Consider the following 11,617-nt stretch of genomic DNA (forward strand, 5'->3'; position numbering starts at 1 on the left):
ATTCTGAATTCGGACATGTAATGTTTGTAAGTAAAAACAAGATACACAGGCCTACTTTTCAGTTTCATGTTGGAAACAAACATATTCACAGCGTTCTCTCAAGTTTTCAGAACGTTTGTGGTTAGCTGGGATCTTTGTATCCCTCTCTCCCTCCCTGTTTCTCTTTATACTTCCTCCCACCCTTTCTCTCTGTATTTCTCTCTTAGTATGCAATCCATCTCTAAGAATCAGGAACTCATTATCAAAGTAAATTGCGAACGATTGTGAACAAAGGCAGCTCTACAATCTGCTTGTTTCATTTCTCCCCAAAGTGGCTTTTTTTCACCTTCGGCAGCAGTTATTCTGAACAATGTGTGAACTCAGATTGCACAGTGAATGCAACTTCCCTGAAGCTTCTAAAGAACATTAGCAATGATTCCCCCCCCCCAAAATGATGTGTCCCCATAGAGATGTGTGGCATCATGTCCATACATTCACTTCAAAGAGAGAGTAGAGGCCTTTTGAGCACTGACACACGCACACTGATTCCCAATTACTCATGGCAGACAGGAACTCTACTCACAACTGCCTCAATGTAGAGATTGTAGAAGACAGCGGTGGTTGAGCTGGGCTTGAACCAGCAACCTTACGAATAGGGCAGCCAAACTAACTCCTGGGCTATAAAGGTCAGGGTTTATAGTGTCCTCACATACAGGGAAGCTCCACTGAACAAAAATATAAACTCAACATGTAAAGTGTTGGTCCCATGTTTCATGAGCTGAAATAACAGATCCCAGAAATGTTCTATACGCACAAATAGCTTATTTCTCTCAAATAGTCCATCCACCTGACAGGTGTGGCATATCAATAGGGGGGGTGCTGTTTTCACTTTGTAAAAATTTGTTCCCAAATTAAACTGCCTCGTACTCAATTCTTGCTCATACAATATGCATATTATTATTACTATTGGATAGAAAACACTCTCTAGTTTCTAAAACCGTTTGAATTATATCTGTGAGTAAAACAGAACTCCTTTTGCAGCAAACTTCGTGTCAGGAACTGAAAAATCTGAAATCTGGGGCTCTGTTCCAGGGTCAGTTTATAAATCTGCATGTAATCTATGAGTCGACATGCACTGCATACGATTTCCCCTAGATGTCAGCAAGCAGTGAGAATTGGAATGGAGTTGCTAGGTAGATCTGAGGCAGTATAAAGGCTCTTGGAACGGGTGGTGCACTCTTTTCAACGTTCGTCATGGCGCAAAGCAGACCTCAGGATGGCATTCTGAAAAGCTCTCGTTATAGGCCTTAGATATATCCGGCTCTGATTTTATTCGATATGGGTGTTAAAAACATCATAATGTAGTTATTTTAAACCGAGTTATATCAGTTTATATCAGTATATTGCGATTTTCGGAATTTTCTTTGTGCTGCGTTATGAATAGTTGGACACGTCTGGGCCACATAGCTAATGTTTGCTGCTAATTCCTAAGTTGAAGACGACAATCTACAACCGAGCAACGATTATTCTGGACAAAGGACAACTTGCACAAGATTCTGATGGAAGCTCATCAAATAGTAAGAACTATTTATGATGTTAATTCGTTGTTCTGTTGAAAAATGTGAAAGTATTATTCCGCCATTCATTTCGGTGCGGTCTCGCTTTAACGCACGCTGTATGTCGTAGTAACGTTAATTTTAAAAATCTAACACAGCGGTTGCATTAAGAACTAATGTATCTTTCATTTGCTGTCCAACCTGTATTTTTTAGTCAAGTTTATGAATAGTTATTGATTAGATTAGGTGCCTCTCCCAAGATTTCTCCCGACATTTTATTTGTTGTTTGGCTACTATTCATATTGTATAACCACGATTTGTGCCGCTAAATATGCACATTTTCGAACAAACCATATATGTATTGTGTAATTTGATGTTATAGGACTGTCATCTGAAGAAGTTTGAGAAGGTTAGTGAAAAAATGTATATTTTTTGCTGGTTTATTTGCTATCGCTAACGTTATGTTGAATGAATGGGGCTGTGTGGTAGGCTATTGTAGTAAGCTAATATAATGCTATATTGTGTTTTCGCTGTAAAACACTTACAAAATCTGAAATATTGGCTGGATTCACAAGATCTTTGTCTTTCATTTGCTGTACACTGTGTATTTTTCATAAATGTTTTATGATGAGTATTTAGGTAATTCACGTTGCTCTCTGTAGTTATTCTAGTTGCTTTGGTGAGAGTTGTGATGGTGGCTGCAATGTAAAACTATGATTTATACCTGAAATATGCACATTTTTTGAACAAAACATATGCTATACAATAAATATGTTATCAGACTGTCATCTGATGAAGTTGTTTCTTGGTTAGTGACTATTTATATCTTTATTTGGTCGAATTTGTGATAGCTACCTATGCAGTAAAAAAATTGTGGGGGAAAAAAGTTGGCTCTTTTGCTATCGTGGTTAGCTAATAGAAATACATATTGTGTCTTCCCTGTAAAACATTTTAAAAATCAGAAATGATGGCTGGATTCACAAGATGTGTATCTTTCATCTGGTGTCTTGGACTTGTGATTTCATGATATTTAGATGCTAGTATTTACTTGTGGCGCTATGCTAGGTTATGCTAGTCAGCTTTTTTACTGATGAGGGTGCTCCCGGATCCGGGATGGTGACTCGTGAGAAGTTTAAACAGCATGGTCATTATACAGGTGTACCTTGTGCTAGGGACAATAAAAGGCCACTCTAAAATGTGCGGTTTTGTCACACAACACAATGCCGCTGATGTCTCAAGTTTTGAGGGAGCATGCAATTGGCATGCTGACTGCAGGAATGTCCACCAGAGCTGTTGCCAGAGAACTGAATGTTCATTTCTCTACCATACGCCGCCTCCAACGTTGTTTTAGAGAATTTGGCAGTACGTCCAACCGGCCTCACAAACGCAGACCACGTGTATGGTGTCGCGCTGCATGAGACAAATGGTGGTCACACCAGATACTGACTGGTTTTCCGATCCATTCACTGATTTTCTTATATGAACTGTTAATCAGTCAAATATTTTGTTACATGTTGCGTTTATAGTTTTGTTCAATATACATTACATCACAAAAATCTATCTAGATGAGAGAGTCGCTAGTTGACAGATTACCAAGCGAATGTGTCCCACAGGAGATGATTGATCTGAAAGGAGAGGTGAGGGACGTTCTGTCCTTTTACACTTGATAAATATGGACCTACCCGCTCCTTTTACTGATAGAAAACGCCAGGGGTACAGCTCAATGAGCTAACATGAGCTTCCTCTCAATGCTTTTATACAGTACGGGTTCATCTCATTTAGCTTTACCTCTCCTACCTCCTCGTCTCTTCATCTCAATGGTCTTGGCTGGCTTCCTCTCCTCACCTTCCTTGTCTCCTCTTCTCCACTCCTTCCCTTTCTCGTCTCCTTTGTTTCCTCTCATGTACTCTTTCTGCACTGATCTGAAAACGTAGGGGAGGAGAAAGTAATATTGGTGATGCTAACTAATTTACCTTCACCCCACCTGAATTTAATTTGACCTGTACTGTTCTTTCACACCAGTGTAGTTAAAGGAAAGGAGAGAAGAAGAGAAGGAGAGGAAGCTATCTTAGAGTATACTATCAACACAGTAGCCTATCAGATTGAAACCAACTAATTAAACCATAAGACAAAACCATTATTTTATAAATTTGCGAGCATCTCCAGCCTATTCTCTTCTGGAATACGCCAGGAGGTGCCGATTCTGCAGGTATCAGATTACGTTTGAACCTGGCGAAATGTGGACGCTATACCAGCCACTAGGGACAGGAGCGCCTATTAGCATCTAGTAGACTTGTCAGGTCAAAGAGTACCACTGTATGAGTCATAATACCCACAAAACCTAATGGTCAAACAGAGAAATGGTTCCAATTGTTTTTCCATCATTAATTTTCCCCATTTTTATTTTTATTTTTATTTTTTAGAAACACTTAAAATAAGGGCTGTGCTTCGTGTGGGCTTACGCTGGCTTGACGTTTCGATAACCATGCAAATCTTTCTAGGACAAGGTGACTTTCATCAATATATTTGCTTGTATTTACCCCCCCAAAATGAAATGCTAATTTGCTGCTAATGTGGCTATCATAAAGAACTACAAATGCCATGATGATCTGGACAAGACTGCTGAATCGAGGCAAAGGTAAGAATCTCTGGATTAACTATCTAATGTTAGATAAATTGAGTAATTAATAAATTGGCTACATTTCTTTAAATTGACAATTCTATGAACTGTCTTCTGCAAGTTTTAAATTTACACAATACCTGCTAGCAAAGGTGTTAGCTAGAGATGACATGCAGGAGCTTACAAGGATTTGTAGTCTTGCATGATGTTTACTTTGATGCTAATTATCATTTTCGAATCTGAGAGGAAATAGAGTGGAATATATGGATAAAAGTCACCTTGTCCGAGAGATATTTACATGGTTATCAAAACGTCATGCCAGGGTAAGCCTACACGAGAAACAGCCCTTATATGAAGTGTTTTTTTGGAATCACTAAGACTCTTCCAAGAGCTGGCCACCTGGCCAAACTGAGCAATCGGGGAGAACTCTTTGGCCTGAATGCCAAGCGTCATGTCTTGAGGAAACCTGGCACCATTCCTACGGTGAAGCATGGTTGTGGTGGCATCATGCTATGGGGATGTTTTTCAGCGGCAGGGACTGGGAGACTAGTCAGGATCGAAGGTTCACCTTCCAACAGGTCAACGCTCTTAAGCACACAGCCAAGACAACAGAGGAGTGGCTTCGGGATGTCTGAATGTCCTTGAGTGGCCCAGCCAGAGCCGGGACTTAAACCCGATTGAACATCTCTGGAGAAACATCTTCCATTTAAGAATGATGGCCACTGTGTTCTTGGGGACATTCAATGCGGCAGAAATGTTTTGATACCCTTCCCCAGATCTGTGCCTTGTCACAATCCGGGCTCGGAGCTCTACGGACAATTCCTTCGACCTCATGGCTTTTGGTTTGAATAAATGTAAAGAAATGTCTAAAAATCTGTTTTCGCTATGTCATTATGGGGAATTGATTGCTGAAGATTTTTTTTATTTATTTAATCGATTTTAGAACAAGGCTGTAACGTAACAAAAAGTGTAAAAAGTCAAGGGGTCTGAATTCTTTCCGAATGCACTGTATATTTACTGCAACCGCCGCCAACCACAGGAGGAATCAGGAGCCCGCTCTCAATGAGTGTAGACAGCCTGCTGCTCTGCTAGTTGTCAGATGGGGGAGGGGAGGAGGTAGGGGCCCACGTGGGTAACTGGGGGGCCCTGCCTTGATTGGGTAACTGATTAACACAAAATAAAAAAGTTAACTGCATAATAAATAAATATGACTGGTCAATTGTGTGAGTCGGGGGCCCAACCACAGGAGCCCGCTCTCAATGTTCAAAATACACCAGAGAGCATAATATAGCAACAGAGGATCAATAGTTTCAAAAATATAACTGTGGATAAAATGCTATCTCAAGAGCATACAGGTAACTGCCAAAATAAAGGAAACACCAACATAAAGTTCTTAAAAAGATGTTGGTCCACCACGAGCTGTCAGAACACCTTCAATGTGTCTTGGGCATAGATTCTACAAGTCGACCTAAACCATGCCAGGAAAATACAGCCCACAAACATATTGCCACGGTCTGCGCCTTGCTGAAACTTTCCCTCCTCTAGATCTGAAATAATTGGATGGCGAAACTTGCATCCACCCAACCAGAATAGCAAGGTGAAGCATTTCAGGCAATATTGAAAGTCAGGGTAATCCTTGTCCTGCAAATAAACATTTTTATATTTGAAAAACTAGATGCAGTAGGCATTTAGAATACGTTGTGGAGTGGAGCTTTATAGTTATGTGACAACATCACGTGCCCCAGGTACCTTCAAAATGATTCAGCAATCATAATTTATTTGAAAAACACTGTCTCGATCATCATTTGTCGCAATAAAGTTTGACAAAAGAAAAATACAACCCTGTCGAACATATGCAAATGTTGTCTATGTTTAGAACATTTCTCCTTACAGCTGCCATTTCCATTACCCATGTCCCAATGTTGTTGTTTTTTGCGACATTGTTTTTGTCAAATAAACCTGGGTCAATGAAAACCTGCCTAATGACTTCACTGAGCTTCAGCAGGTCCTCCACACAGCTCTGTCTCCAAACTATTGATGTTACGTTTGATACCGGAGCTTCGAGGCATGCACTGCATTTCCTAAGCAGCTAACATGCTGACCAAACTGCTCGCATGTGCGCGTCCGCCCGCGCCATCACGCGCATGTTGTCCACCCACACCAGACGCGATCAGGACACGCAGATTGAGATTTCAAAAGGAACTCTGAACCAACTATATTCATTTGGGGACGGGTCGAAAAGCATTAAACATTTATGGCAATTTAACTAGCTAGCTTGCTGTTGCTAGCTAATTTGTCCTGGGACATAAACATTGGGTTGTAATTTTACCTGAAATGCACAAGGTCCTCTACTCCGACAATTCATCCACAGATAAAATGGTAAACCGAGTTTGTTTCTAGTAATCTCTCCTCCTTCAGGTTTCTACTCCTTATTTGGACTTTATATGGCGGTTGGCAACCAACTTTGAGGTGCATAACCACAACCAACTGGACTGGAGTGTGGACCTCTGTTCATCTTCAATCACCCACATGGGTATATGCTCCTAAAGACCAATGAGGAGATGGGAGAGGCGGGACTTGCAGCGTGTCAAGCATCACAAATAGAACCAAGTTCTATTTTAGCGCCTGGCTACGCAGACGCTCGCGAGCAAAGTGGGTGCAATGATTGAATAACATGTAAGTGCAGTGGTGGTTCTAGCTTGTATGGCTCCCTGGGCGAACCCCCCCTTCTGCACTAACTGTAATTTTTATTCAGACTTTTGGAACAACACAAATAAATAATCATAACATTTAGAAATATATACATATAAAAATATATACAAAAATAAGACTCATAAATATCAAAAATAAGTAACAAATACAAATAGAAACAAATTGAAGTATATAAATACAAATAAAAAAGAGAATCGAATTATTACACTATTACCCTATTGCTAACATAAAACACACAAATAAAACTAAATTGCACAAATCCTATATCACACAAATACACAAACAGAATAACACACTTATAAAGAAGAGAACCTGATTATTACACTATTGCACTTCAAACAAGAAACACACAAAATAAATTGCACAACTGCCATCTAACCCTTTCTTGCCTTCCTTGATGCAAAGTCATCAATTACATTGTCATAAGAAATCTGCCCAGCAATTGCATGGTTAATACTGATGACAGCAAGGCCACTAAGGCGTTCCTGTAACATGGTGAACCTCAGGTAGGATTTAATGCGCTTCAGCCATGAAAAGCTCCTCTCTGCTTCAGCTACGGTCACTAGAAGAGTAAGACAAATTCTGAGAGCAGTCCACAAATTTGGATACATTTCTGAGAGCTCCCTTTCGTGTATAAATATCAGCATCTCAAGCAGGGTCATGGTCTTTGATGGCAAGTCAGACAAGTTCTTCATTTCCTGTGCAAGTTCTCTGCCATACAAGTCTGAACATCGACAACTACTGTGATTATTATTATTTGACCATGCTGGTCATTTATGAACATTTGAACATCTTGGCCATGTTCTGTTATAATCTCCACCCGGCACAGCCAGAAGAGGACTGGCCACCCCTCATAGCCTGGTTCCTCTCTAGGTTTCTTCCTAGGTTTTGGCCTGTCTAGGGAGTTTTTCCTAGCCACCGTGCTTCTACACCTGCATTGCTTGCTGTTTGGGGTTTTAGGCTGGGTTTCTGTACAGCACTTTGAGATATCAGCTGATGTAAGAAGGGCTATATAAATACATTTTATTTTATTTTATTTGCCTGTTCTTTATAGTGCAGTGTCATTCTAAGGGCCTCACATTGTTCTGTCAGCTCCTTTTTTGAGAGACTTTGGAAGGTTGACAGCACTCCAAACTTCTCTCCCACATTTTCCAATGTGGAAAATCTTTCCTGAAGGGCTGAGGTTGCACCATCAACAACGACATTGAAAAATGTCACCGCCAGCTTCTTCAGGGCATCACTCAAAGGCTCATCAAATGATTCGTATGAAAAGTGCAGCTTTGTGGACATCAGTCTTTTTTGTTGTAGAACGGCCTCTACATTCATACCCTGGAAAATATCCTTGGCTGACGTTTGTGCAGTCATAAAGCCTGTTGCCCTGTAGTTGCTGAGACCTCTCTCTGTCTTTCTGAGAAGACTGACTGCAACATCCACATGCATACTGGGAGACTGCATCAGCTTTCTCACATGTAGGATCTGGCTCAAGATGTCATACCACACCACTGTACAGATGCTGAAGCGGTATGATCCCACCTCTGACAAGGACTGGGCCTCAAGCTTCATCACATGGTCTTTGGTTTGATCCCTCACCTCAATCAGTGCCTCTCTCACCGCTGCTGCCTGATACATCAGTGGCTCGACACTCGTAACTTTACTCTCCCACCATGTCTCAGTTCACATCTTCAAAGTGATGTCCACATGTTTTTTCAGGATGACCCACCGCTGTGTGGAGGCTGAGAACAAGGTGTACAGTTTGTGTAAGATGCCAAAGTAAGCTGTGGCATCGACAGAACTTTTAGCATATCAGCCACAACCAGGTTCAATGTGTGAGCCCCACATGGCACAAATAGAGCTCTTGGATTCATTTCCAGGAGTCTGGCATGGACACCTTTGTTTTTGCCTCTCATGTTGGCCCCATTATCATAAGACTGTCCTCTGCAGTCCTCAAAAGGAATCAGGGATGCCAAATGATAATCAGGGATGCCAAATGTTGGCCCATGGACCCCTCTGCCTCCAAAACACCCAGAAAATGTTCCTTTATGTGGGGCTCCTCCTTCAGCGACACAATTACAATCACAACTGACAAATGTTCAGTATGGCTGACATCTGAGGTGCAGTCTAGAATGATAGAGAATCATTTTGCCAATCACTCACTGTTATTGAAATGACCTCGCTGCTCAACATATCAATGAGTTCATTCTGTATTTGGCCAATGTAGCTGGTGGTGTGAGTCGAGGTCTCTTTTTAGACACGGTTAAGGTGCTTTTTCATGACTGGAGAAAATTGTGCCATCAGTTCAACTTCTTTGAGGACATTTCCATTTGATGGAGAGTACAGTGTTTCTGTGTGTCCCCTTAGTGACAGATTTCTAATTGCCAGAGACTGCACAATAACAGTCAGACGTGTCAACACCTCTCTCCATCTTATCCTCTCAGCCTCCATAAGTACCATCTCATGCTTATCAATTGTTTCCACTTTTTTGATTCTCATTGCCAGTTCTATCCTTGTTTTCATGCAGTTTTGGTGTTCTGGACTGCAGTCGTGTGAAGTCAGCAAAGAACTTGCATGTTTCCAGTCTGTCAGTCCTGAGATAGCTAAATAAAATTTGAAAAGAGTTTGCAGCAGAAGACGAAAATGCTGTTGTTTCTTTCAGAATACAACAACCAACTTCTAGGGATTTTTTCACCACTCACCAAGGTCTTCCTGAACTTCTTCCATCACTCTCATTCCTTGGGAAAACAAAGTTAGGTGGTACCTCACTTGGTCCTCTGCAAACTAGTTGTGTCCGAGTTCTGTCAGTCAGAACTGAAGGACAGTCAGCAGAGTCTGTAGATAGTGGTTCATCATCAGCAGCAGGATTTGGTGGGGCTTCTACTACAGGTATTTCTAATGGAGAGCACATTGGAATTATTATAAACACATTATTCACAGCATTTATAGTGGTGGAACATCCCACATACACACCCAGTAATATTGTTGTTACCGACAATATGGAAACTTAAAACTTTGCACAAGGGAAATTATTTATTGTGTTTATGTTATGCAGGGATGCACACATAAACACATATGCGTGTACCCACACACACACACACACACACACACACACACACACACACACACACACACACACACACACACACACACACACACACACACACACACACACACACACACGTGCGCATGCACACAACCACACCTGAAGAATTCTGCTGGGGGGGAAGTGGAAGCAAATGGGTCTTTATCCTCATCCTCAGACAACATTTATGAAGACACCTGTGTGGCTGAGGAGTTGGATGGCTCCTCATCCTGAGGCTCCGAGATAATTTCTGAAGAGGCCTTTGTGGCTGAGGAGGTAGATGGCTCCTCATCCTGGCCAGTGCCAGAGGGTGCTCCAAAATATTTCAGAAGTGCCCCTGAATTTGCATTGAAATACAGTATATAAATGCAACAATATGTCTGTGAAACTATATATTCACAGTATTATGAATGAATTGTGGTTTATTTGGTAGCATTTCGTAGTGTGACTGATTTGACCAGTTGCATTAGTACTACCTTGGGCTTCTAGTGGGGAGACCTGAGGTCAACCTAACCCCGCTCCCTCCCCATCTCGTACTTCTGAGTCGGAGACCTTTCCAGGCATTAGCCTGCCTAGCTGACAAACTAGAATCAGGGCGCCAACTCCAACAAGGTTAATCGACTCACAGTCCCACACGGTGGTGACATGATATTATTGACGTGACGTGCAAATGAGCGATAGAAAACCGAATCCGCAAATGTCACCATTTTCAGATTTTTTGTGTGCGGGCGCTCCATGCCGGCCCCGCCCTGGGCAGTTGCCCATGTCGCCCATACCTAAATCCGCCAATGTGTATGTGCACATTTATTTTGCAACGCTTGCGCACGCGACTTGAGCGGTGTGGTCAGCATGTTACTTTGAAGCAGTGTGCCGATGTTTGTATCACTTTATTAGAAGTACGTCATCAATGACGTCCGAAGCTTCGTTTAATCACATGCTTTTTCAAATGGTGTATTGCAAAATGCAAGAACCCACTGATTTCGCCGTGGTTCCAGAGCTTTCTTCTATTCAGAACTGCTTTCAAACGGTGACCTACTGGACACAATACTTACAAATATAGTCAGGATTTTGTACAGAAGTTGATGGGGTAGTTTAGCAGGTAGAGTAGGGAACATTCAGGCACGTGGGTATGAGCAGTGGAGGAGAAAGTACTCAATTGTCATACTTGACACTAGAAAATGACTCAAGTAAAAGTGAAAGTCACCAAGTAAAATACTACTTGAGTAAAAGTCTAAATGTATTTGGTTTTAAATATACTAGTATCAAAAGTAAATGGAATTGACAATTGAAGCATTTGTGTTTAATGGTCGAAACCCGTTGAAGACACACTATTTAGAAAATATTTTTATTTGAAACCACACTTTCTGCACTGTTGTTCAAATAATTTGTTTTATTTAGTATAGTATAAGCTTCTGTCTTAACCATTCTAGAAAATGCCATAGATTCCGTTTTTGAAAAATAGTAAACTTGATGGAAGATGCAAACATCTGGTATTCCAACTGTCTACAGGCCACTAAAGCCAACGATTTACCACTGCACCACGAAGTTTTGATGAAAACACTGTAGAAAAAGACGTATTTCTGATATTCACACGCTACTATTTATTGCTGACCACCAGATGTCACTAATGTGCAGATTATGAAGCTCCAAGTAACATTGTTTTTGGCACAATTT

The sequence above is a fragment of the Salvelinus namaycush genome, chromosome 26 (genome assembly GCF_016432855.1).
Source record: "Salvelinus namaycush isolate Seneca chromosome 26, SaNama_1.0, whole genome shotgun sequence".
Taxonomy (NCBI): domain Eukaryota; kingdom Metazoa; phylum Chordata; class Actinopteri; order Salmoniformes; family Salmonidae; genus Salvelinus; species Salvelinus namaycush.